Here is a 25,786-nt window from a genome sequence, read left to right as displayed (position 1 = left end):
AAAATCGTATCTAACTTTTAAAGGATAGGCTTGAAAAATCAGCCTCTGCAATGTCAACTCACTCTAGGAGTAAGAAGAAAAGCATGGCTACATGCCAGTATTACACAGCCACTTTGATAATTTTGAAAGAGCCATGTATCCATTTAACATTTTTATTTTTCAATTAACAAATAAAATCATATAATATCACCAATCTCTGACCTAATCTCATCATTGGATTCCAACTGCTCCTTGGGTGTATTTGCATATATGTAGGTTTTCTTTAATTTATTTCAATACTGTTTTGTAGTTTTTAGGCTATAAGCTTTATATTTCTTTTGTTAAAACCATTTCTAGGTGAAGTATTTTATTCCTTTTGATGATATTGTAAAGAGAATTGTTTTCTTAGTTTCATTTTCAGCTTGTTCATTGCTATTGTATAGAAATACAGTTCATATCTGTACCATGATATTGTATCCATCAACCTTGCTGAACTCATTTAACATTTTCTATATACAGATGATGTCATCTGTAGATACAGTTATAATTCTTCCTTTCCAGTCTGGTAGCAGTTTAGTTCATTTTCTTTCCTAGTTGCCCTGGCTAGAACCTCTGTGAGTAGCATTGATGATAGTAAATATGCTTGATTTATTCCTGAATTTAGGGTGAGGGCATTTAGTTTTTCAATGTTAAGTATGATGTTAGCTGGGTTGTTATCAGGTTGAGGAAGTTCTCTTCTATACCTGTTTGTTGAGTGTTTTAATCATAAATGAGTGTTAAATTTTGTCAACTGCTCTAACCTATATCTACTGAGAAGTTTGTGTCATAATCTCTTAATATATTTTAAGTAATTGCTTTTAAGATGTTAACCTGTCTTGAATTCCAAGTGGGATAAATCCCACTCGGTCAGGATGGACAATTGTTTTTAAAAAGTAATTTGAAAGATATAGTTAGCTAGTATTTTGCTGAGAATTTTTGTGTCTATATTCCCTAGAGATTTTGGTCTGTAGTTTTTTTTTTTTTTTTTTCCTTTTCTTATGATGTGTTTCTCAAATTTTGCTATTGAGGTAATACTAGCCATATAGAATGAATGGAAAATTTTCTCTTTGTTTCTGTCTTTCAGAAGGGTTTGTAAAGAATTGGTGTTGATTTTCTTTAAGTTTTTGTTAGAATTCACCAGTGAAGCTATCTGGGCGTGGGCTTAATTTGTGCAAAGTTTTTAAATTACTAAATAAAACTTGTAATTTGTTTTAGGTCTTTTTAGATTTTCTACTTCTTTTCTACTTTCTTTTCTTCTACTTTCTTTTCTACACTTGAAAAGTGTCTCCTCTTTCACTCCTGATTTTAGTAATTAGAGTCTTCTCTCATTTTATTTTTGCTCAATCTATTTAATTATTTTTAAATTTTGTTTATCTTTGCAAAAAAACAACTTTTTTTGGTTGAGGTTCTCTGTTTTTTTCTAGTCTCAGTTTTATAGATTTCCTCTCTAAAAATGTTATTCCCTTCCTTATGCCTGCTTAGGTTTAGTTTGTTCATTTCTCTAGTGTCTTAACAGGAAGTTTAGATTATTGATTTGAGATGTTTCGTCTCTTTTAATGTAATCTTTTATAGCTATGAATTTCCATTAAGCAGTAGTGTGACTCATAGGTTTTGGTGTACGTGTCTTCATTTTCATTTTTATCAAACTCTTTTTTCATTTTCCTTACTGTATCTTTTTTGACCTGTTGATTGTTTTAGGATAGTTTTCTTAAATTTCAACATATTTGTTAATTTTCCAAATTTCTTTCTATTACTGATTTCTAATTTCATTCTAATGTGGTCAGAAAACATACTTTGTATTATTACAATCTTCTTATATGTTGAAGTATGGTTTATGATCTATCCTGAAGAATATTTCCTGTATAATTAAGAAGAATGTATATTCTTCTGCTATTGAGTGGAGTATTTTCTAGATATCTGTAGGTTTAGTTAGTTTTTAGTGTTACCCAAATCTTCTATTTCCTTGTTTATCTACTGTAGAGTTCTTTTACATGTTGTTGTGGAGTTTTGAATTCTCATTAGGTATATACATATTTGTAATTGATGTAGATTATTGATATATTGACTATTTTTCAACACAAAAATCCATTTTATCTCTAGAAACAGTTATTTTAAAGTCTAAATTGTCTGATACTAGTATTTGCCCTATAGCTTTCTTATGGTTGCTCTTTTCATGACATGTGTTTTTCCATTCTTTTACTTTTAACCTATGTGTATCTTTGAATCTTGATTGTGTCTGCAGACAGCATATGTTTCTTTAATCCAGTCAACTCTAACTTTTAATTGTATTGCTTAAGCCATTTACATTTAATGTTATTATTGTTATACTTGGATTTACATCCGCCATTTTATTTTTTCTTTATGTCCCAGGTCCTTTTGTTCATCTGTTTCTCCTTAATGCTTTCTTTTTTTAATTGTCAAGATTTTCCGGTGTGTCATTTAATTCTTCCAATGATTTTTCACTTCTATATTTTTGAGTCATTTACTTACTGCAGAGCTTACCATACATATCTTAATTGATCGGAATTTACTTCAGATTTATCCCCGTGAGAATAGATACTTTATTTCTCTGTATTTTTATTCCATATTCACAATTTTTATGTTATTAGTGTTATGGCAATTGTATCTATATAGCTTGAAACTCAGCAATACATTATTATAATTGTTACTTTGTATAATTGTATATCTTTTTTAAAAGCTGAGAAAAAGAAAGAAGATCAATGAATTATTTTACAGGATTTATTGTATTAACCTTCTTATTTACCACTTTTAGTTCTCTTCATTATTTCCTGTGAATTTGAATTACCATCTGGTGTTATTTCCTTACTCCAAAACAGCTTTGCTTTTACCTGTCTACTTTGTGCTCTTACTGTCAAATATAGTACCTCTCTATATATTATAGTCCCAATAGTGCATTTATATGTACATTGTTTTATGTAATTGCTTTTTAATCAGTTAGGACAAGAAAGAAGAAATAAGCATGTATACTATCTTTTATGATTACATAATCACTTGTTTAATTGCTTCCTCTTATCAAATCTCTGTGCCTCTGCTCCAGAGATGGGTGGGGGTAGTGGCATCCTCTTCTGGGAATGACAACCCTACTTTATGAGCAAGAAGCTGGGTGGGGCTGGTGTCTCTGGTGGTCTTTTCTTGGCTCTCTCTGTAGAAAGTAAATGTCATTCTACAGTGAGTTGGAAAGAGGTCCTTCAGGGCCACAGTATTAGCAACCTGTTGGCTTCAGGGCAGAGCTTTCACCCTACAAATTGGGGATGGATAAAAGAAGAGATCCCAGACCTCTCAACTACTCTTGCCTAGAAGAGAGCCTCTGGTAAGAAATGGCAGTGTCCTGCCCCTCCTTGGAGAGGTTCTGTAGCCCTGACTGAAAGCCAGGGGAAGAGGAAGACTGTGTCTCTGGCTTCACAAACACAAAAAGGAGCTTCCCTTTTACTAAAGCGGGGAGCCAGGGAGGGGGTGGAGCAGGTCTTGGCTTAAATGCCATAGACTGGCTGTTTTTACACAGATTTAGTAGACATTCTTGAATAATTTTTTTCACTTCATATATGCTTCTAGGAAATATTCCAGAGATTTTATTGTATTTTAATATTCTTTCACCAGTTATGGTTGTTTTGCTGGGGTGAGAGTCTGCAGAATTCTTCAGATGACTATTCTGGCAGTTTACATCATATTTCTATACTTAGATTGGCATACAAAGTCATATACTTGTTTCATCATATGTTTTTGTTTTTGCTGTTCAGAAATACTAAGACTATTATTGTTTTCTTTTAAAACATCTATTTATAAAGTGATAAATTATGTTCTTAAATGAAATATTTGTCCAGGAAAAAAAAGTGGGAAATGGCTTTTGATACAGATTTTAAGTGGTATTATGGGTCTCAAATTTTTTTTTTTAATTTAAGAGAAAATAAATTTCTTAAGTTCAAACAAAATGTAGTAAATATATTTCATTTTAGTCAAAAATCAGTAGGTCCTAAAGAATGCTTTATTTTTCCATTTTAAACATTAAATCTGCAATGCTTTTTATGAAAGTGATTGTGAGATAAAATTACACATGAAAATTCTTTTAAACCAAACCAACATAACCGTATTATATTTTTTCTTTATTGACATTTTAAATCTTGATTTCTTCCTTAACATATATATACGTATATGTGTGTGTGTGTGTGTGTGTGTGTGTGTGTGTGTGTGCGTATGTTTGAATCTTAATATGTATGTATATGGTGTAACGAATACCAATATATTGTTTTCCTTGTTGAAACAAACAAAAGCACAGTGGAATTGGTGAATGAATAGTGGAGCTTTACCAAAACCACAACACTGATGTATGGCAGTTGAGTAATACGGAAACTTTTATAATTTTTCTTGTAGATGTGAGAAAATCCATTAGAACTAGGAAAAAGTAAAGCTATCACTTTGTTAATACCCAAAACTCAATGCTCGGACCTAGAGTATAATGTGAATTCATAACTTACTACTTTCATGTTATGTCCTCAAAATAACATGCATATTAGTATGTCAAATCCCTAAGTTTGTGGAAGTTCTTGGTTTTATTTCACTTGAATTTTTTTTTAACATGTTAGCACACTTATGGTAAAAGAGTACATTGTTTTTAAGTGAGTGATTACACTTTTAAACAATAGGTCTCCTTAAACCTGGACATTTTTGCATATTTGCCATAATTTAAGAGATTACCATTCTCTAAAACCTCTGCAAGCTATAGGCACTATATCTTTCACAGTAGCAAAATTCCTCTTACATGTCAGATATCCACTTTATCAACGTGTGGGGGAAGAGTGACAGAGGGAAATGTTGTTCCTCATCTCTACCAGTTCAGTTATTTTGCTGGATTAGTATCAGAGTAGCCAGGTCAAGTCTGAGAAACAACCATTTTGTTCATGGCTGAACCAGACATTGTCAATGTAGCTGCAGTTTAAGTTAAGAAAACATTTTTTCCCTGAAATTTCCTAAGGCAGGTGTCTGTAACCACAGGATACAGTAATAAATCAAGCTGTTAGACAAAGTAGACTATTACCATTGACCTTATATAATGTAATGACTCTTCTGAAGAGTTGTGAGTGCCATAACCATGGGATCTGCTGGTAGACCTTGCACTAGAACCTTTCTGTTCTCCCTCTGTACCTCTTTCCTACTCTGAACAGTTTCCAGATACTCAGGATTTTACCTTCTAAATTTTCACTGAGTCTTCTTGTGGTTTTGTTCAACGTTTTATGTCCTTGCCTACAATTTTCAGACTCTCCAGCAACTCTGCCTTTCTTCCCAGATTATCACAATTAGTGCCCATTATACTGTTTACCCCAGTTCTAAAAGCATCTAATTTTATCTAGAACCAACAAGTGCTTTCTAATAACTTTAAGCTGAATCTGGAAGGAGAAAACGAACATAAAAAAGAATAAGATACATTAAATTATATTGTTGCTTGGCATTTGTATAATGCTCAGTTGGTAAATGAATCCATGGATTTTGCATTATTTGGTTATTAACATTCATTAAAAACATATAATGGAATATGTCTGTATCATACTGAAAGTTCCAGGAGAGATGAGTTTTTTTTTTTTTTTTTTTTTTTTTTACGGTACGCGGGCCTCTCACTGTTGTGGCCTCTCCCGTTGAGGAGCACAGGCTCCGGACACGCAGGCTCAGCGGGCATGGCTCACGGGCCCAGCTGCTCCGCGGCATGTGGGATCTTCCCAGACCGGGGCACGAACCCGACACGTGTCCCCTGCATAGGCAGGTGGACTCTCAACCACTGCGCCCTGGGAGAGATTAGTTTTTAAATAATTATGTTTTAACTATATACCATATTTTAAAATACCTGTGTTTAAGGTATCAAAAGTTTATTGCTGATTTTTTTCATAGGTATTTTATTTTTAAGTAGAGGTATAGCTCTTTTTACATAACTTAAGCTCATTCTCATTTATATTACATTTCTAATCTAAATATTTTATTTTTCTCCTTTTTTAGCTATGTCCTATTACCTATTTTTTTACTCAGTAATTATTTATTACATTCGTTTGAAAATTAGTTATACTAATATTTTAATCAGTTAAATTAGTAGGTAAAAACAGTTGCAGAACATATATTTTTGAAATAAAACTAAGCGTGATCTTTTGATGTAAAGGTTTTTGTTTGATGTTTTTATTATCTGTTTTCTAGCAAAAGATTAAGTAGATAGAGATCAGAGTGTAGAAATGGTTTGTCCAAGGCATCATTAATTTCCTGATATATCTTAAAGTGAATATAGTGACATCATAAGATTAGAAGAAACGTGTCTAAACCTAGAATTAAACATGTAAGGTAAAATATGCAATATTCACTGGTAAAAGAAGATATATGATACCTGCTGCGTTATTATAAAAATCAGTGAAAAGCCACTGGGAAATAAAAGGAAACAGATTTAGTAAAACCTTGGGATGATTTTTAAATTTTATGAAATGCTTTTGTCTTTATGTCTCCTGGAAAGAAGCAAAATTGTAGTCTTAACTATACCTTATTCCATAAAGACTGTATTACTAGAAGTCTCCCTAAATGATTATAATTTCTGAATTAAATTTCAAATAAAGTGTTGCTTCTACTGAATATGGGCTGTATTAACATTACCTAAAGTTCTATATTAAATGCACACAGCCCACATTCCCATACTAGCTGGAGCAACTCTACAGAGTTTTGAAAATTCTTCTTGTGAGGAAAAGGATAATATGAATATAGCAAGATTATGTTGCTATGGCAACTATGACTTCCCTATTTCTAGTCTTTCTTGCACTTAAACTTTCAGCTTTCAGGTTGTATTGCCATTTTCCCTGCTAATCTATCTGATACATATGTAAAAATGCTGACTAAAGTATAACGAGGAAAAATATCCAGAGTGTTGTGAAATATTATCCCTCAATGATAAGAAACTTCAGAGTAAAAAAATGCTGACTCCAACACACTAAATATTTACTTTCAATAATACCACAATAGATATGTGTATATAGGGAATGTTATTAAAGTAAACTCTTTTGTAAGAGACTGAGTCAGACGAAAGCAAAAGCAATAGCAAAATTAAATAACAATAATCTCTTTTATAAATACATTTTACCAAATAACACAGGAAAGATTTTGTTGGATTCAACCAATGGATTATCTCATCTCATTTATTAACATACATTCACATCCATCTATATCTACATATTATATAAATGACCTAGATATCTTATTTGTGGAATATATATATATATATATATATATATATATATATATATATATAAAATGTTGCTATTTCTTTGTATAAAGTGTCGTATCTAACCTCTACAGCCATGCTTTGAAGTAAAACTATTTTAATTTTTTAGACAAGGAGTTCCAGGCTCAGCAAGTTTAAATAATTTATATAACTTAAATGAAATGATTAAGGAATTATTAGATAATAGAAAATTAGAATTTGAATCCATATGTATTTTATAATTACCCCGAAATAATATTCGAGCTAGAAACTTGGACTAGTACATCTGTTATTAATCTTTTAGAGATTACCTGGAAACTTTGGTATAGACATTTCTTTAGATTGATATTCAGTCTCTAAAAGAACAAAAATGTACACTGAAGCCTCAGTCCAGATATTGTTGGTGAGATTGTATCCTTTGAATTAACAGTGCCTGGCTTCTTATCTATAAGACTCTGACTCTGAATTTCTGTATGATTTTGGGTAAGTTACTGTATTAGGTTTCTCCAGAGAAACAGAGCTAAGAGGATGTATATACATAAAGAAAGACATTTATCTTAAAAAACCAGCTCAGACAATTGTGGACGCTTGGTGAGTCTAGAATCTGATGGAGGCAGGCAGGATGGAGGCTCAAGAAAAAGGTGCAGTTAGAATCCACAGGCAGTCTGCTGTGGAATCAGGAAGAAACAATATTGCAGATGAAGTCTACAGGTCATCTGCCAGAGAATTCTCTCTTGTTTTCCGGTATGTCAGCCTTTTTGTTCTATTCAGACATTCAACTGATTGGATGAGGCAAACTCACAATATGGAGGAAAATCCCTTTTACTCAAAATCCACCAACTTAAATATATGCCTCATCCAAAAACACCATCACAGAAACTTTCAGAGACATGTTTAACCAAATATCTGGGCATCAGTGTCCAGACAATCAGACACATAAAATTAACCATGACAGTTACTGAACTTGTTTGTATCTCACTTTCCTTATCTTTTAATACTAAGATAACATTTTTTAATTGAGGTGAAATTCATATAATGTAAATTAACATTTTAGGTGAGAGATTTAGCTGTATTTAGGACGTTCACAATATTGTACAACTACCACCTCTGTCGAGTTTCAAAACATTTTCATCACCCCACAATAATATGTGTACCCACTAAGTAGTTGATCACTACCCATGACAACCACCAATTTTCTTTCTGTCACTATGGATTTATCTATTCTGAATATTTCATGTAATGGAATTATACAATATGTGACATTTTGTGTCTTGGCATTTTGTGTTTAACAATGTTTTTGAGGTTCCTTCACATTGTAGCACTATAGCATGTATCAGTATTTCATTCCTTTTTACAGCTAAATAATATTACATTGCATATGCATATCACAGTTTGTCCATTTTTTCGTTTGCTGATGGACATTTGGTTAGTTTCTATCGGTTATTGTGAATAGTGCTACTGTGAACATCCATGTACAAGGGTTTTATTTTGGTACTTGTTTACAGTTTTCTTAGGTATATACCTATGAATGGAATTGCTGAGCTGTATGATAATTTCATGTTTTACTTATTGAGAAATTGCCAAACTGTTTTCCATTATGTCTGCACCATTTTAGATTCCTACAAGCAGTGCACAAGTGTTTCATTTTCTCCACATTCTCCCCAATGTTTGTTATTTTCCATTTGTCTGAGGTAGACGGATTAATGCTCTTTCACCAAAGATGTCCATCTCCTAGTCCCTGGAGCCTGTACAGGTCACCTTACATGGCAAGAGAGACTTTTCAAACACAAGCTAAGGAAATTAAGATGGGAAAATTATCCTGGATAATTGGGTGGACCCATTGTAATCATAAGTGTCCTTTAAAAAGTCAGAGAAGGAAATATGAGGACAGAAGCAGAGTGTCAGAGTCAGAAAGCTAATTAAAAGTGCTAAATTTCTGGCTTTAAGGTTGGGAGAAGGGACCATAAGCCAAGGAATGCAGGCTACTTCTAGAAATAATTGAACATAAAAGGCAATCAAAAGGATTTTCACTTAGAGCATACAGAAAGAACACAGCCCTGACAGTGTCTTGATTTTAGCTAACTAAGGCCCATTTCAGAATTCTGACTTGGAGAATTATAATAAATCTTTGTTGTTTTAAGCCACTAAGTTTGTGGTAATTTTTACACAAGCAACAAGATACTAATACATGTAATATATTATATTTAAACTGCAAAAAGCCAAAGATAACCACATAATTTTGAAAGGAGCCAGAGAAAAATTTACCTTAACTGTAGAGGAAAAAGGGTAAAATTACAGTGGATTTCTCATCAAAAATCATGAAAGCAAGAAGAGAATGAAATGAACTATCTAACATTTTCAAAGGAAACCAGAAAAAAATGCCACTAATCTAGAATTCTATATACAATGAAATTATTCTCAAAAATGAAGGGTAAACACTTTCTCAAACAAAAACATTGCCAGCAGACCTGCCCTGCAATAAATATTATAAGGTGCTTTTCCAGGTGAAAGAATACGATACAGTTCAGAAACACTGATCTCTATAAAAAAGTAAGTGTCAGTAAAGGAATACATTAAATTAAAATAAAATATTTTATTTTATTCTTAATTGTTCTAAAATATAACTCTTAAAGTAATAATAGTAACAGTGTTTGGGGTGATTATAGTATATGGACAATAAAATCAGTGACAAAAATACCATAAAGTACAGAAGAGAGAAGTGGACAACACTCTATTACAAAGGATCCACACTATATATAAGCAGTATATTATATTTTAAGTGGAATTAAAATAGTTAAAAATTATAATGTAAACTTGATAGTTTAAATAAAATTATTCAATTACTTGAAAGACACAAATTATCCAAAATTACACAAGGAAAAATAGATAACATGAATAGCTCTATATCTGTTAAATAAATTAAACATATAATTAAAAAAGAGAAAGTACCTGAGACAGAGGGTTTCAGTGATGAATTCTATGAAACACTTAAAGAATAAATAATATAAATCTTCAACAATCTTTTAAACTTGTTCTATGAGATAAGGGTTATCCTAATACCAAATCAGATCAAAACACTACAGAAAGAAAACTGCAGTCCAGTATCTCATGAGCATAGGTACAAAATCCTCAACAAAATTTTTGCACATTGAATCCAACAATGCATTAGAAGACTTACCCGCCCTGAACAAATGTCATTGAAGCTAGGAATGGATTTAATCAAGGAAATTCAACATAACAGCATTAAAAATTTCAAAAGTATATGATCATATCCATTGGTGACAAAAATATTTGATAAAATCTAACACTGACTCATGATAAGAACCCTCAGCAAACCCAGAATAGAGGAGATTTCTTCAACTTGCTATCGTCCATATACAAAAGAACCCTAGAGCTAGCATCACATTTAATGGTCAGAGAATGGAAGTGATCCGCTAAGATTGGGCATAAAGCAAGTATATTCTCTCTCACTACACTTATTCAACATAGTGCTGGAAATATGAGCTAGTGCCGAATGGCAAGGGGAAAATAAAATGGACAAATTTGAAAGGAAGAAATAAAGCGGTCTTCATCCACAGATGACATAATTGTTGTGCGCTTTGTTATGATTGCCCAACTTTTTCATTTATATATGAACTTTCTCTTTTTCATATCTTTTCTCATATTCATTTATTAAGAGTCATCACTGGGTATAACCAATAGAAATATAATTTGTGAAACTTGAAGAATATAGGGTAGCTACTTGTCTTTGCAAATTCTTTATTGATGTGATTGACTAGATTATCCCAGAAACTCCTGCTGATAAATGTGTGAATTTTTCTGGTCAAGTGATTTCTTATGAAGTAGCAGTTTTCTTCACCTTACTCCAAGTCCAGTGTGTGGGTGCGATAGGGAGCAAATTTCAGCTCAGTACTGGGAGGAACATGCCTTTTCATGGTGGTGGCAGAAAGTGATTCCTGCATCCTCAAGAAACGAGTTAGCAGTATTTGGGGCAGAAGTTGGATGTAATTTATTCCAAAGAGTTTGAAAAATAAGACTTTGATCCAGCCAAATGTTGAGTCAAACTGCCACCCTTCCTCAAACTGAAGACTAGAGCCAGAATTTTATTGCACTTAATCACATAATGTGTGAAAAGCTGTGTACACAGCAATTGGTGTATGTTTAATTTTTTTCTTTTTTTCTTTCTCTAGATTAGGATTTCTCAGCTGTTTTTGCAAATGTGTCCTTACAGGTTAGGTATAATTATTTGTTGTTTTTCCACGTTTTTCTTACCATGTTGCTCTAAAAATGTTGGATATTCAGGGATCAATAAATAACACCGCTATACCCAAATACTGAACAATTAAAAGTAACACAGAAGATGCAGGTGACAGTCAATAATAGTGAATACTTACTGGAGGCCAGGTACTTTCTAAGCATTTGATGCTTGTTAACTCATTTAAACTTTACCCCCAAAATTGATGAAGGAGGTTGTGTCATTTTCATTGAAATTTGAGGAAACTGAGAAAGTGTGGATTAAGAAACTTGTCTAAAATTCTACAGCTAATCAATCAGGAGCTAGGAATCACACCCAGGTAGTATGTCTCCACAGTTTTAACCTTTTATTTGTTAAATCCTTGGCTAATGGGAGCCCATGGAGGTGTTGTCAAATGGACATTCCAACACTCTTCCAATCTTCAAGGCTGGCCAAAGCCCTTTATTTCATCGTAAGAGAGCAACTGGAATACACTTTTTCTGCAGGCTGGCCAATTCCAAAACAAACACAAAAGAGGCTGAAATAAGTGTTCCTTTGTTGTTTCTACCAATCAAATAAAGTCACCTCTGTTCAGGAAGGAATCAGTGAAGCCAGGTGTGTTTTTGGAAGGCAGTTTTCTCCACAAGGAAATATGAGAAGTTTGGAATGAATGCCCCCTTAATTAATAACAAGGATACCTTATAACTTATTACTTTGTATTGTGCATTTTTATAGACTTGAGCTTATGAGGGAAGAAGACAGGCTGATTTTACATGAAAATGATGTGTAGTTCATCAACTTAAAGTTTTATATTGGCAAAAATATGATATCATGGGTGCATATAAATGAACTAACACAGTGTTCACAGAAGTTAAAAGAGGAAAAAGTGGTGGGAGAAATGAATCACAAAATGACACAAGATGAATATACTGAACTAAAAAAAATGATTCACAAAGAAAATGGCAATTTAATTTCAATAAAAGATCACAGTTCATATACATGTATATTTTTGAGTTGTACTGGTTTTGTACATATTTCTTTTAAAAATATGCTTAGGATTATAAATGTATAAAAGCTAAAAATGAAGACGTTCATACCACATTTTATTTCTGAAAATACAATATTGTCATAAAACTAAGTAAATGGTAATGAGAAATGATTTTTCTTCTTACTCAGTCAGGAGAACTATGGGGATAAATCAGATATGAGTAAGGTAATTTTAACCTTAATTTGAAATTTATTTAAGGCCAACTGGTATTTAAAATTGTCTTATCTAATATTGGTTCTCAAGAGGGATAACATCAGTTATTTCTCAATGATTCTCATTTTGCCATAATAAAACTGAGACACAAATTAAGATATTTTTTCATGATTGCTAAGTATAACAAAATTACTTTATTAAGTATTATAAGTATATAAAAGTATAAGTATTATTAAGTACTATAAAATTATTTCATAATATACATGAAACAAATTATTTCAGATGATTTTTTAAAATTTGTGTTCATTTTTTAAAAATGAAACAAGTTTTGTTATTTTTATCAATGTTGAAAACTGCTTAGAAACTATTGGTTCCCTGGAGATGCTGTACCAAAGTACCACGAACTAGCTGACATAGAACAACAGGAATTTATTGTCCCGCAGTTCTGTAGACTAGAAGTCTGTGATAAAGGTGTCAGCTGCCTTGCTTCCTTCTGAGGGCTGTAAGGGAGAATGTGTTCTATGACCCTCTACTTGCTTCTGGTGGTTTGCTGGCAATCTTTGGCATTCCTTGGCTTGTAGAGCATGACCCTGATCTCTGTATTCATCTTCATTTAGAGTTCTCACAGTGTGAGTGTCTGTAATTAAATTTCCCCTTCAAATTGGATTAGGAACCCACTCTATTCTAATATGACCTCATCTTAAGTAATTCTTGATACATCCTCAACAACCCTATTTTCAAATAAGTTCATAGTCTGGGGCACTGTGGTTAGGACTTCATTATGGGCTGAATTGTATCCCTCCCGAAATTCACATGTTAAATTTGTAACACTCAGTACCTCAGAATTTGACTGTATTTGGAGGTAGGGACTACAAAGCCATAAATAAGTTGAAATGAGGTTATTAGGGTAAGCTTTAATCCAAAATGATTTGTGTCCTTATAAGAAAAGGAGATTGGAAGACAGATATATACAGAGGGAAGACTATGTGAATACACAGGGAGAAGATAGCCCTCTACAAGCCAAGAAAAATTGCCTCAGATGAAACCAACCCTAGCAAATACCTTGATTTCTTACTTCCAGCCTCCAGAATTGTGAGAAAATATATTTCTGTTCTTTAAGCCACCCAGTCTGTGGTACTTTTTATGGCAGCCCTAGTGAACTAATACAGACTTCAACATACGTATTTTTGGAAGATACAATTCCAAAAAGAATTTTTTTGGGGAAAGCCATAAAAGAAGTTTAGCTTTTCTCAGTTTTTCTTTTTCTTTCAGTATTGTTACTATATTTAGTCAATTGTTTTGACTTGTCTTTAATTATGGTTAATACTAATTTCATGTTTAAATTAATTCACCTGTGGCATTCTAATTACGAGGAGTATTTTTTAGCAATATTATAGTTGTGTGTGAAAACAGAAAGATATTTAATTTAGAGAACAATTATTTTATTGCAAATTGATCCAGAAGGCAAAAATAGAATAATTATTTGAATTTAAAAGTACATTTAAATTCAATATAAAGAAAGACCTTTCAAGAATGAAACAGTCATAACAATATTGCCTATCACTTCCAGAAATAAACTTGAAATGCTCAGGGATATTGAATACTTATTTAATAATTATTTAATACTTAATAACAAAGGATTTTGAAGAATGCAATTGAGACTTTTGTCAAAATAAATGTAAAAAATCTGTATTTTCATTTTATATTTGATTTTCCAACAGGACATTGAATTGTATATTTGACTTCCCATAGGAAATGAAAAGGAGGTATTTAACTTGCATCAACTTTTACAAGAACTCTAATATTTTAATAACAATAATATACTTACTAATATTATAATCTGTGACATTCATATTTATTTTATTCCCATATTTTAAATAAACTCATCTTTCAAATGTCACCTACATCTAGCATGCGATAGCTCGCAGAGCACTGGTTCTCAAAATTAGTTTCATAATAGTATCACTTACAGAGTTTATAATAAGTTAATGACTGGGTCTTATCTCCAAGGACTCTGATTAATTAATCTGGTGAGTCCAGGTGTAGGATTTTTCAAAACTATCTCCTAAGCATATTAAAGTGTGGGAAAGTTTAAGATCCAGTCTTAAAGGATGCTTTTGATGAAAATGAGGCAGTGGAGAAAGAAAACTAAACACACCTACGTGTAGAAGGTAGTACAGAACACAGTTCAGGAGAAAACAGCTTCCCAATTCTTGGCAACAACATGTTTCTTATATTTTAATTGTGTAATGACTAGTAAAACCGATAAATTTGACTACAGATATAAGACCAAATATTTTAATGGCTGCTCTTTCTGTGTGTTTCAATTTTGTCTGTGTCTATATTACTGTATTTTTCCTATAGGAAATTATTATTTATTTATTTATGTTTTTACGGTACGCGGGCCTCTCACTGTTGTGGCCTCTCCCGTTGCGGAGCACAGGCTCTGGACGCGTAGGCTCAGCGGCCATGGCTCACGGGCCTAGCCGCTCCGTGGCATGTGGGATCTTGCCGGACCGGTAACTGGCAGGTGGACTCTCAACCACTGCGTCACCAGGGAAGCCCTGGAAAATTATTTTTATGTGCAAAAGGAAGCGTTTATTTCAATTTTAATGGAAAACTTGTAAATAACCAAAATAATACAAGTCATCATTCCTATATTTGATATTTTCCTGGTGTTAGTTTCCACTCATCTAAACACCAATTACTTAAACTTTAGAATTCCCAACTTTAAGATGAGCAAAGTCTTTTGAACAGCTACATCTGTTCAGATCTCACAGATGGCCTTTTGTGCTTTTTTCTGAGTTCTTTATAATTATGTGTGACACTGTTCTTCTTTGAGAGTTGGTGTGAATGTACTAAAACATTATATTTCAACTTGAATTCAAACATGTTTAACAAGGTTTGCAGTAAGTTGTAATCCTGTCCTCTGTATGTGTAGCTCTAGGGCTAATATTAATTTTTCTTACATTGTCTTCTACTTACTACTAAAATGTTTTTCTAAAAGTATTGTCATAGATTGGCAAAAACAAATAGAGCTCACCAAAAACTGAGCCCAGGGCAAGACAATTTGTCTCATTTATGATAATAAGTTTCTAAATATCTACGCCAGAGTTTTAAGACTAAACAAGGATAGAATTTTTTTTGTTGTTTCTCTTGTATTTGTTTGCTTTTTATTTACATATCTGGTTGTAACATGATTAATATAGGTAATATACGATGAGGTTCACTGTTTCTAAAAATATAATTTCCTTTGGTATTGAAACAGATGAATAGGCTGCTTTCCAATCTATTTTTTTTAATATAAATAGATTCTTCTAAAGTTTGAGTAATAATAAAAACTAACATTCTGAAAACTAATGCTTACTATACAAGTTTTAGTTCTCTAGGTGACTTTTATATATCTTCATTCAGTTCTCACAATAATTCAATATTTTAGGTAATGTGATTACAAATTAATAGATAAAGGCACTGAGGCACAGAGAAATGAGGAACTTTGCAGAAAGTTGGGCAGCGGTAAGTGAAAACCTGGGATTTGAAATCAGCGTATTATACAAGCTGAATTTCTGACCACCTATGCTGGTCAAATGAAGAATTGCAAGAAAAACTCTTAAAGTGCTGAATGAAAATTTGACCAAGAGAATCTCTGCTTTCAGTAACAGCAGAGTAAGTATTCAGTCCAATGCTTCAGCTGAAGACAAACAGTAAAATTTGAGACATATTTTAAAAAATTTCCTGAAGGCAATGGTGAGTGTGATAAAATTACATGCCCAAGACAGTCACATGTGCTAATGCCTGGGATAGTGAATAACGTGAGATATCGTACCTGTGCATTTGTTAAGGCCAAAGGGACTTTGAAATGTAATTAATGTCACTTAACGGTTGACTTTAATATAGGGGAGACTATCCTGAGTTATCTAGGTAGAACGATGTAATCACATGAGCCCTTAAAAGCAGAAGTAGAAGACAGAAATTTCAGAGAGAAGGAAACGACTCCTTATCAACAAGTAATTTCGGAAAGAATTCTGAGACTGGGATGAGAACCACAGCCCTGCTGACACCTTGATTTGGCTGATTATGAGACCATGGGAAGAAATCCTGCACTGTTCTGCTGCAACTTGTGACCCACAGGAACTGTGAGGAAAATAAGTCTGCATTTTTAAGGTGCTAAGTGTATGATAAATTGTTGTGACAGGAATATAAGATTAATACAGAGAGCTAACATGGTGATGAGGAACTGCTGGTCTAAAATTTAGAGAACACAGCACTTGGGAATGCTATAACTTTGGGGGTATTTACTAATTCAGAAGAAGAGACTGGGAGACCAAACAATGCAATGTCCCCTTATATCCTAAGGAAAACAAAAGTAGAGCCTGGATCCCACCACATTTCAGACTGTGGTAAAAATCTAAATTTTGTATAGAGACCCTGAAGGACTATACCTTAGATTTAAGACTGGAATCAGTAAAACAGTCATCATGTGAACCTTACCATGGCTTCAATCAATTTGTGAGTGCCAGTGGATCTCATTCCCTGGAACTGGATTAAGCCAGTGAATCTCAACTGGTGGTGATTTTTCCTTCAAGGAACATTTGGCAGTGACTGGAGATATTTATGGTGGTCACAACTAGGGAAAAGAGGATGCTATTGGTTTCTAATGAGAAGAGACCAGGAAGGTTACTCAGTCCCCTACAATACATAGAATAGTCTCCCACAACAAATATTTATCTGTCCCCAATTGCCAATAATCCTACAATTCATACATTCTGTGTTAAGCTGATCCCAGCTGGCTATTGCCAAAAGATGCCTAAGAGAAGCAAAGACAGATCTTTTCTGGAATAATTTAATATTATGCTAGTCCTCAAGATATTATCACAAAAAGTTTTATGAATAAAATATTCCATATAAAATAAAAATTAACAAAGCAGTTGAGAAGATAATAAAGCATAAAGGACAACAAAAGAAATACGACAATTGAAAGAGATGCGGAGAACTTCTTGATGAATTGAATCATCATCAACATTAAGTAACCACCTATTCTACTTGAATGATAAATGACAAGATTGAAAATTTTGGTAGAGTACTAGAAAATATAAAAATTTACATAGCAGAATTGCTAATAGAATAATAAAGGTGCCAAATGAAATTACTAGAATTGAAAAAAGTGCAGTAACTGATATTGAGAATCCAATCAGTGAGTTTAAAAGTAGAGTAGATAAGATAAAGGGAAAATTAACGAGGGAGAGGATCTGGATCAAAGAAGCACAGAGATATAAAAAGAATTTTTTAAATTATGAGATATAAACTATATTTAAAATAGGGTTAGAACATACATATTTATTTCGAATCTCATAAGGAGATATGAAAATCAATGGGGCAGTAGTTATATTTGAAAAGATCATGGCTGAGATTTATTAGAAATGAATGAAACATAGTTATTTATAGATTCAAAAAGTTCAACGACTTTTCAACAGAATAAATTCAAGGTAATTCACAGTGACACAACTACTACTAACAATGTAAGAATGCAGATAACAAAAGTAAAAGATAGTTTTAAAAAAACTGCATAAGAATAATGATACACTACATTGAGAGTAACAATTGAGAACTGACTTTACAAAGAAACAACAGAAGCCAGAAGACCATGGAATGTCTTCAGTGTGCTGAAAGAAATTAAAAAAAAAAAACAAAAAAACATAAAATTCTCTACATAGTTAAAATATCCTCTAAAATGAAGGTGAAATCACACTTCATTTTCAGACAAAACAAAAAGGAATTTATTACCAGGAGACACAAACTTAAATAAACATTAGATTATTCTTCTAAAGCAGGGGTCCCCAACCTCCCAGGCCTCAGTCTGGTACTGGTCCGTGGCCTGTTAGAAACCAGGCCACACAGCAGGAAGTGAGTGGCAGGCGAGGAGCAAAGCTTCATCTGCCGCTCCCCCATCACTCGCATCACCGCTTGAACCCCGCCTCCCCCCATCTGTGGAAAAATTGTCTTCCAGGAAATTGGTCCCTGGTGCCAAAAAGGTTGGGGACTGCTATTCTAAAGGAATACTAGAGCATATCTCAAAGATACTAGAAGCAACAACACGGCATGAAATGGTAAATATGTGGGAAATCTAAATGGGTACTGACTGAATAAATAATGTTATATATAAATAAAATATAAAATAGTGTATAAGTAATGGATACAGTAAACAGTGTTCTAATTTTTCTGTCTTGTCTGGCAGGATGAGTTACAGTGCCAAATAAAATAAATTGCACTATCTTCTTTTTTTAGCTAATAATAAAAAGGAAATAGGAAACAAATATTGAATTCTCCAAATTTTCTCTTGGAAATAGTTAAACAAGAAATATATATACCAAAATAGACTGATCAACAGTCAAATAATATAAGCAATTGATATTCTATTTAATGTTTTTTGTAGTTATGCCTAGTACTGAACAGAAATACTTATGAAAGACTTATTCAAGGTGTTGTCCATTGAGTATTCTATATTGCAAGTTTCTGGTTAACTTATAATAACACACTCAATAAAGATCAAAATGGAAAGTTGATGTTCATAATTCATGTAATAAACAGCCTTAAACCTCTATGTTCTTAGATGCAAATTGGTGACAACCATCTCACATTCATTCATTTTAATCTCATTGTAATAATTAATTAAATAGTGTCTGAAAATGCTTTGAGCACACTAAAGGTAAGTAGTATATAATATTAGTACTATGTTATATATTTTAAGAGAGTAAGAATGCTTATAAAACAAAACGTGAATAAGAATTTGTTTTAGTTTTTATTTGAATACATAGTTTACTGCTCCAGCAATCACTGTAGGTCCTGTTTGTACTACCTAGAACGAAGGTCTGAAATTCTTTTTTGTTCTGGGAGAATGTGAATCATAAAGCTCCCCAAGAATCTGTTCAATTTTATTGAAATAAGCATAAAGGCTTTGTGAACTTTGAAGTATTTTCTGCTATAAAAATATCATGTCTAGAAATTACAATATACCTAGTAGAATGGCCAAAATCCAAAACATTGACAACATCAAATGCCAGTGAGCAACAGGAATTCTCATTCATTGCTGGTGGGAATGCAAAATGGTACGGCCACTTTGGCAGATGGTTTTCATTTTCTTACAAAAATACTCATACTCTTACCATATGATCCAGAAATGGTGCTCCTTGGTATTTACCCAAATGAGTTGAATGATTATATCCACACAAAAACCTGCACATGGATTTTTAGAGCAGCTTTATTGATAATTGCCAAACCTGGAGGTAACCAAGATGTCCCTCAGTAGGTAAATGTATAAATATGCTATGATACATCCAGACAATGAAATATTATTTAGTGCTAAAAAGAAATGAGCTCTAAAGCCATGAAAAGACATGGAGGAACCTTAAATATATATTACTAAATGAAAAACGATGATCTAAAAGGGATACATACCATATGGCTCCAGGTATATTACATTGTGGAAAAAGCAAGACTATGGAAGCAGTGAAAGCAAATGTAGTTATCAGGGTATAGGGATGAAGAATTGATAAACAGGCCAACCACAGAGGATTTTTAGGGCGCTGAAATTATTCTATTTGATACTGTAATGGTGTATACATGTTATTTTGCATTTGTCAAAACTGAGAGTGAGAATGAACAAAACCAAGAGTGAGCCTTAGTGAGACTGTGACCTTTGGGTGGTAATGTGTCAGTGTAGGTTCATCAGTTGTAACAAATACACTGCTCTGGTGAGGAATGTTGATAGGGTATCAAACTGCGGGGAGTGGTGAGTGGAGATAAATGAAAACTCTCTACTTTCTGCTCAGTTTTGCTGTGAAGCTAAAACTGCTTTAAGAAATAAAGTCTAGGGCTTCCCTGGTGGCGCAGTGGTAGAGAGTCTGCCTGCCGATGCAGGGGACACGGGTTTGTGCCCTGGTCCGGGAAGATCCCACATGCAACGGAGCGGCTGGTTCCGTGAGCCATGGCCGCTGAGCCTGCGCGTCCGGAGCCTGTGCTCCACAACGGGAGAGGCCACAACAGTGAGAGGCCCGCGTACCGCAAAAAAAAAAAAAAAAAAAAAAAAAAGTCTATTGAAAAATAAAGATTAAAAAATCATGTCTAAAATGAATGTATGTTATAAAATATGTCTTTATGCTTTAAAAGAGAATCAAATCTATGGATTTTAATTATGCTTATTCTGTCTGCCTTGTGACCCTAAAGAATATATATCTATTATTACTTTTGGTGAAACACACATAATTTCATTAACCTCATACAAAATGAATAGGTCAGAGCCAAGGATAAAAGAGAGATTGAGCTGTGTTAATTTCAGAGCTATGTATATAATAACTGGTAACAGTGTCTTCAGAGTTTTCTGCACCATAGTAAAACATGTAATTCATCCATTCTTTATGTAGTCAACAGCCAACAGCATAAGCTTAGATAGCACTTTACAGTTGACAGAGCATGTTCACATAATATTTTATTACTTTTTTTTTACTGCAAGCCACTAAATTAGAGTTTGCAGGTCATAGACTTAGTAGATAGGTGAGAAACTGAAGCTCAAAGATAATTTATGTTTGATATCATACAGTTAAGAATTATAAGAATTGCATTCAAATCTGGAATTTCTTTTCTGTTTTGCTATTTCACTTCATAGAAACAATCAGAAGAGTTCATATATTAGCCCATAAGAACTGTCTTAAAGATCACAAAATCCCAACACATTAAAATTAAGTTGGTAATGGTTTCTATTACTGAGAATTTTATGAGCTGAGTATTCTCATAGGCTTCTGATAAAATAAAATTGGTAAAATTCCATTAGGAAGCAATTTCATTTTACATTTCAAAGTCATTAATTTTTTAGTAACAAGGTATTTATTCTAGCAATAGCACAGCTGAATTCATGATAGCAGGAAAATGGGAGCAATCTAAAAATAGAAGAATGATTGGTTGAACCATAATACCTCTAAAAGATGGAATACTATGCAGCCATGTAATTTGATAATTCTATCTTAAAGCATTTGTAGTGACATCAAAATGTAAGTTTGGAGGAAAAATGTGAAGTAATGTGTTAACAGTGAATAACTCAATTCTCTGTTACAATGATTATGAATTAAGACCCAGGTTCCAGAGTGATTGAGCGTACAGTCTGTCTTTGGTAGTTGCCACGTATGTGATGCCAGGAAACTAACATTACCTTTGTGTGCCTCAGTTTGTTCAACTGTAAAATGGAGAAAATAGTAGCACATATTGATCAAGTTGTGAGAATTGAAGAGCGGATAGTCATAAATAGCTTAGAGGTGTTCCCCAAACATAGTATATTTACTTATTGTTATCACCCCATGAACTGAGAGTATGGTTATTATTTTTCTTCTCTGTCAGATTTCTTTTTCAGAAACTGTATTTCAAGAAACCAGAGGAAATTATCCCTAAAATCACTTACCAATTCGAAATCTCTTTCCTTTTCCCACTTGTAATTACCCCCCAAAAATCTTTAAAAAATAGGGGGGAAAACAAACGACCTTTTCTTAAGTTATTGTCTCAAAGTTTAGAATCAACATGGAGGGTTACAGAGGTACTGGACTTCAAGAATGATGACTCTGCCAGGAGGTGTACTGAAGTTTTAGACCTTTGCCGAGTGTGAGGGGCACTTGCTTGTGTCATCTGTCTGTGGGTCTTCACAACCATCTTAGCTCTTAACCTCTGACTGAACTGCTGCTTTAATTTTTCTATAGATGTTTTCTCTATCCACTCTCAGGCCCCAATTTGAGATTAACATTTTTAATTACTCTTCTGTCTTCTGTTACCTTATCTTGGGAAGTTTATAGACACTCACACAGGCCTATAGTCTAACAAATGTTCTTTCTACTTCCTACTTTTCTTACAAAATAATACATATAGTGCACTTGTGCAGACCTGATATGGCTATGTGGACATGACTGAGGGGTGTAGGAGGCATGTGAGTTTATTTATTTATTTATTTTATCCAACTCCTTCCTACCTTTTGTACCTTTGTGAAATTTTGAAATGTTCTCCAATGAATATGCCTTGCATTTGTAATAATAAAAAGAGGCTATAAAATGAAAGTCTTATAAACCTTTTAGAGGAGAGAATGAGCAGTTATCTTCTTTACAGTAGCATTATATTTTCTATCTTCCTCAGAGTTACTATAGAGATATGTTGAATTATATTGCCCCTCAAATACAAAGTGCTTTTCAGTGTTTACAAGCTATATTTAAGGGATGCCCCCAGTGAAATGCAGCTTCATTTAGGGTGATATTTTACAGTAACTCTGTGCCAGAATGATGCAACAGGAATAGAAACACCAGAATTATACACTTTGCTCATATGTGACTCAAGGTGCATAAACACATATGGGCAGAAACACAAATCTAGCATCAGTTTTAGAGTTTTCCCTTAGAGAGCAGTTATTTTCATCTGTACACTCATTCTTCTTTTTTACTTGATATGCAAGTTTGCACTATTTCCTGAGTGAATATGGATATACATCTGCTTCAAGGGGACATATGTACACGGTAGCTAAAGACTGCAGCTATGCGTACTCGTATTTGGCAGGACATCTGGGTGGATTTATTTTAACTAATTTAACTGCAAAATTTATGTGTTTCACTTGAATTTGTGAATATTTAAATCATTTGGAGGCTCTTGATTCTGCCCTGACTAGGATTGATGACATTATACATTATTTATCATAGTTACAATTGAAAATGTAAGGGTGAGTCATATATTTTGACTGTATACATTTAAGGAAAAATCCCTTTTTATTGTTAAAGACCATGGATTTTAAAGTAAAGAATGGTTTTAAAATAAATGATGCCATGACATGGCTTCATTATATGAGTCTGCAAGGGATGGAGCTGGACATAGCTTAAAGGTGAGCAAGGTACCAGCACACACACTATGACTCCATGTTTCAAGTTATTTACTTAAGATCATACTGACCACATGCCCAGGCAGTGTGATTGTTGCTGGGGATACAGGGATGAATGTGATTTCTCGGAGCTCACAGGGCAGGAGGGAAACAGATAAATAAGTAGCCCAATTTGGCAGAATCTATGATGCATATTCCAATATTATCAAAAAGGTGAGAGGAAACACTCAAGAGTATAGTCATAAGGCTAAGGGGGATGGACATATGTCTCTAAAAACCCGTCCATGGAAGAGTCACTTTGGAAGTCTCACAAAGATCATTCCATTCCATTCCACCTTATTCTTTGTAAATGCTAGTGCTGAGGCAGCAGCGTGTAAGTGGAGAAGGCACACACAGGCTGCATTGTCCCAATGTCTAAATCGTGGTTGAAAGTGAGGCTGAGAGGCTGCTGTGCTCATTTGAGCCAAGGTGGCCCTGAGAAGATTAAATGAGGTCAGTGTCTCTAAGATGAAGCTCCAGCACTTAAGGAGCCTGCTGTCCATTACAGGAAACGTACACGTAAACAGATTATTGGCATGAAAAGCAAAACAGCTGAAGTCTAAAGTAGGCACAGAGGGTTGAGAGAAGCACAGAGAATGGAGTTATTACCCTCACAGGAGGGATTTGTCCAACTACAGTTTAAATATATGATGCATCTTGGTTTTAGATACATTAATGTAAAAAGTGAATTTTAGGATTTAAGAAGTTCTGAAATTAAAAGTGCTCATAAAGAATGAAAAATCTTACCAGATAAAGAGGAAAGGTTTTCTGTGTTAAAGTAATGGCATGCATATGCAAAGTTGTGAAATCTAAGAAAGGACATAGACCCTTCTAAGAAAGATAATTCTATCGTGATTGCATTGGGGATACGAATGTGTATTTTCAGTGGTGCACAAGCATGTGGATAAATACGATATTTTGATTATGAGGTCAAAAATTGTTAAATATATTAGTATTTTTCTCAGAAGAAAGGAATTTAATCATGTTATATATTAAATGCTTCCCTATTCAACTTGAAACTTCTATATCATTTTTAATGCTTCAAGTATTTAAATTTAATCCCATTACATAAATTTTCTGAATTAATGTTTTCAAAATTAATGTTTTAATTTTGTTTGAGCATATTCTCAGTTTTAGTGAATAATAATTGACATAAGCACTGTATAAGTTTAAGGTGTACAGCATCATGATTTGACTTACATAAATTGTGAAATGATTACCACAGTAAGTTAACATCCATAATCTCATATAGATACCCAAAAAAGGTTTTTTCTTTGTGATGAGAACTTTTAAGATTTATTCTCTTAGCAACCTTCAAATATGCCACACAGCAGTGTTAACTACAGTCATCATGTTGTACATTACTTCCCCAGTATTTATTCACTTAGAACTGGAAGTTTGTTCCTTTTGATCACCTTCATACAATTCCTGCAACACCTACCTCCAGCCCCCTACTTCTGGTAACCACAAATCTGATCTCTTTTTTCTGAATTTGTTTTTGGGGTTTTGCTGTTATTTTTAGATTCCACATATGAGATTGTAACCAAAAGTGGGGTCCAGCTGCTCGCTGCTCAAAAGCCAATAAAGAGGCAAGTTTGGTGGAAAGGAAAGTTTGCTTTATTTTGGAGGCCACCAATTGGTGGGGAGGGCAGATTCCTGTCCAAAGGCCAACTCCTCCCCTGACCCCCACTGACAATCAGGGGGCAAGAGCTTTTATAGGTGAATGGAGGGGGCTACATGCAGAAACAGCACAGTCAGCTCTGACAGTCATCTTGAAATTGGTCATGCGGTGGTCTGACCAGTGTCATCTTGATTGTTTTAAGTACAGTTAACCTTCAGTTCCAGGGTCACTTTGTTCCCAGTTTCTTGAGGCCAGTTCTCGGAATTGTGGCAGCTTATGTCATGGCTACAGTCTGGTCATCATGTAGTTAACCTCTTCCACTCGGTGGGGTTTTCAGTATCTATAAGACAGCTCACAGGATATGGCTCAGAATATTATCTATAGCCCTTGAGGAGGAACTAAAGGTCCTTGACTATGCTTAATGACTAAACTAGTATTATTTGGTCTCCTTTGACTGGTTTCCTTTGTTTCTGCGTTTTCTCACTTCTCTGATTAAACTTATTCTTTGGCTAAAGTTTTTCCACAGACAAAAGGCA

Source organism: Lipotes vexillifer, unplaced genomic scaffold (assembly GCF_000442215.2).
Source record: "Lipotes vexillifer unplaced genomic scaffold, Lipotes_vexillifer_v1.1 scaffold271, whole genome shotgun sequence".
Lineage (NCBI taxonomy): Eukaryota > Metazoa > Chordata > Mammalia > Artiodactyla > Lipotidae > Lipotes > Lipotes vexillifer.
This window is presented reverse-complemented; position numbering follows the sequence as displayed.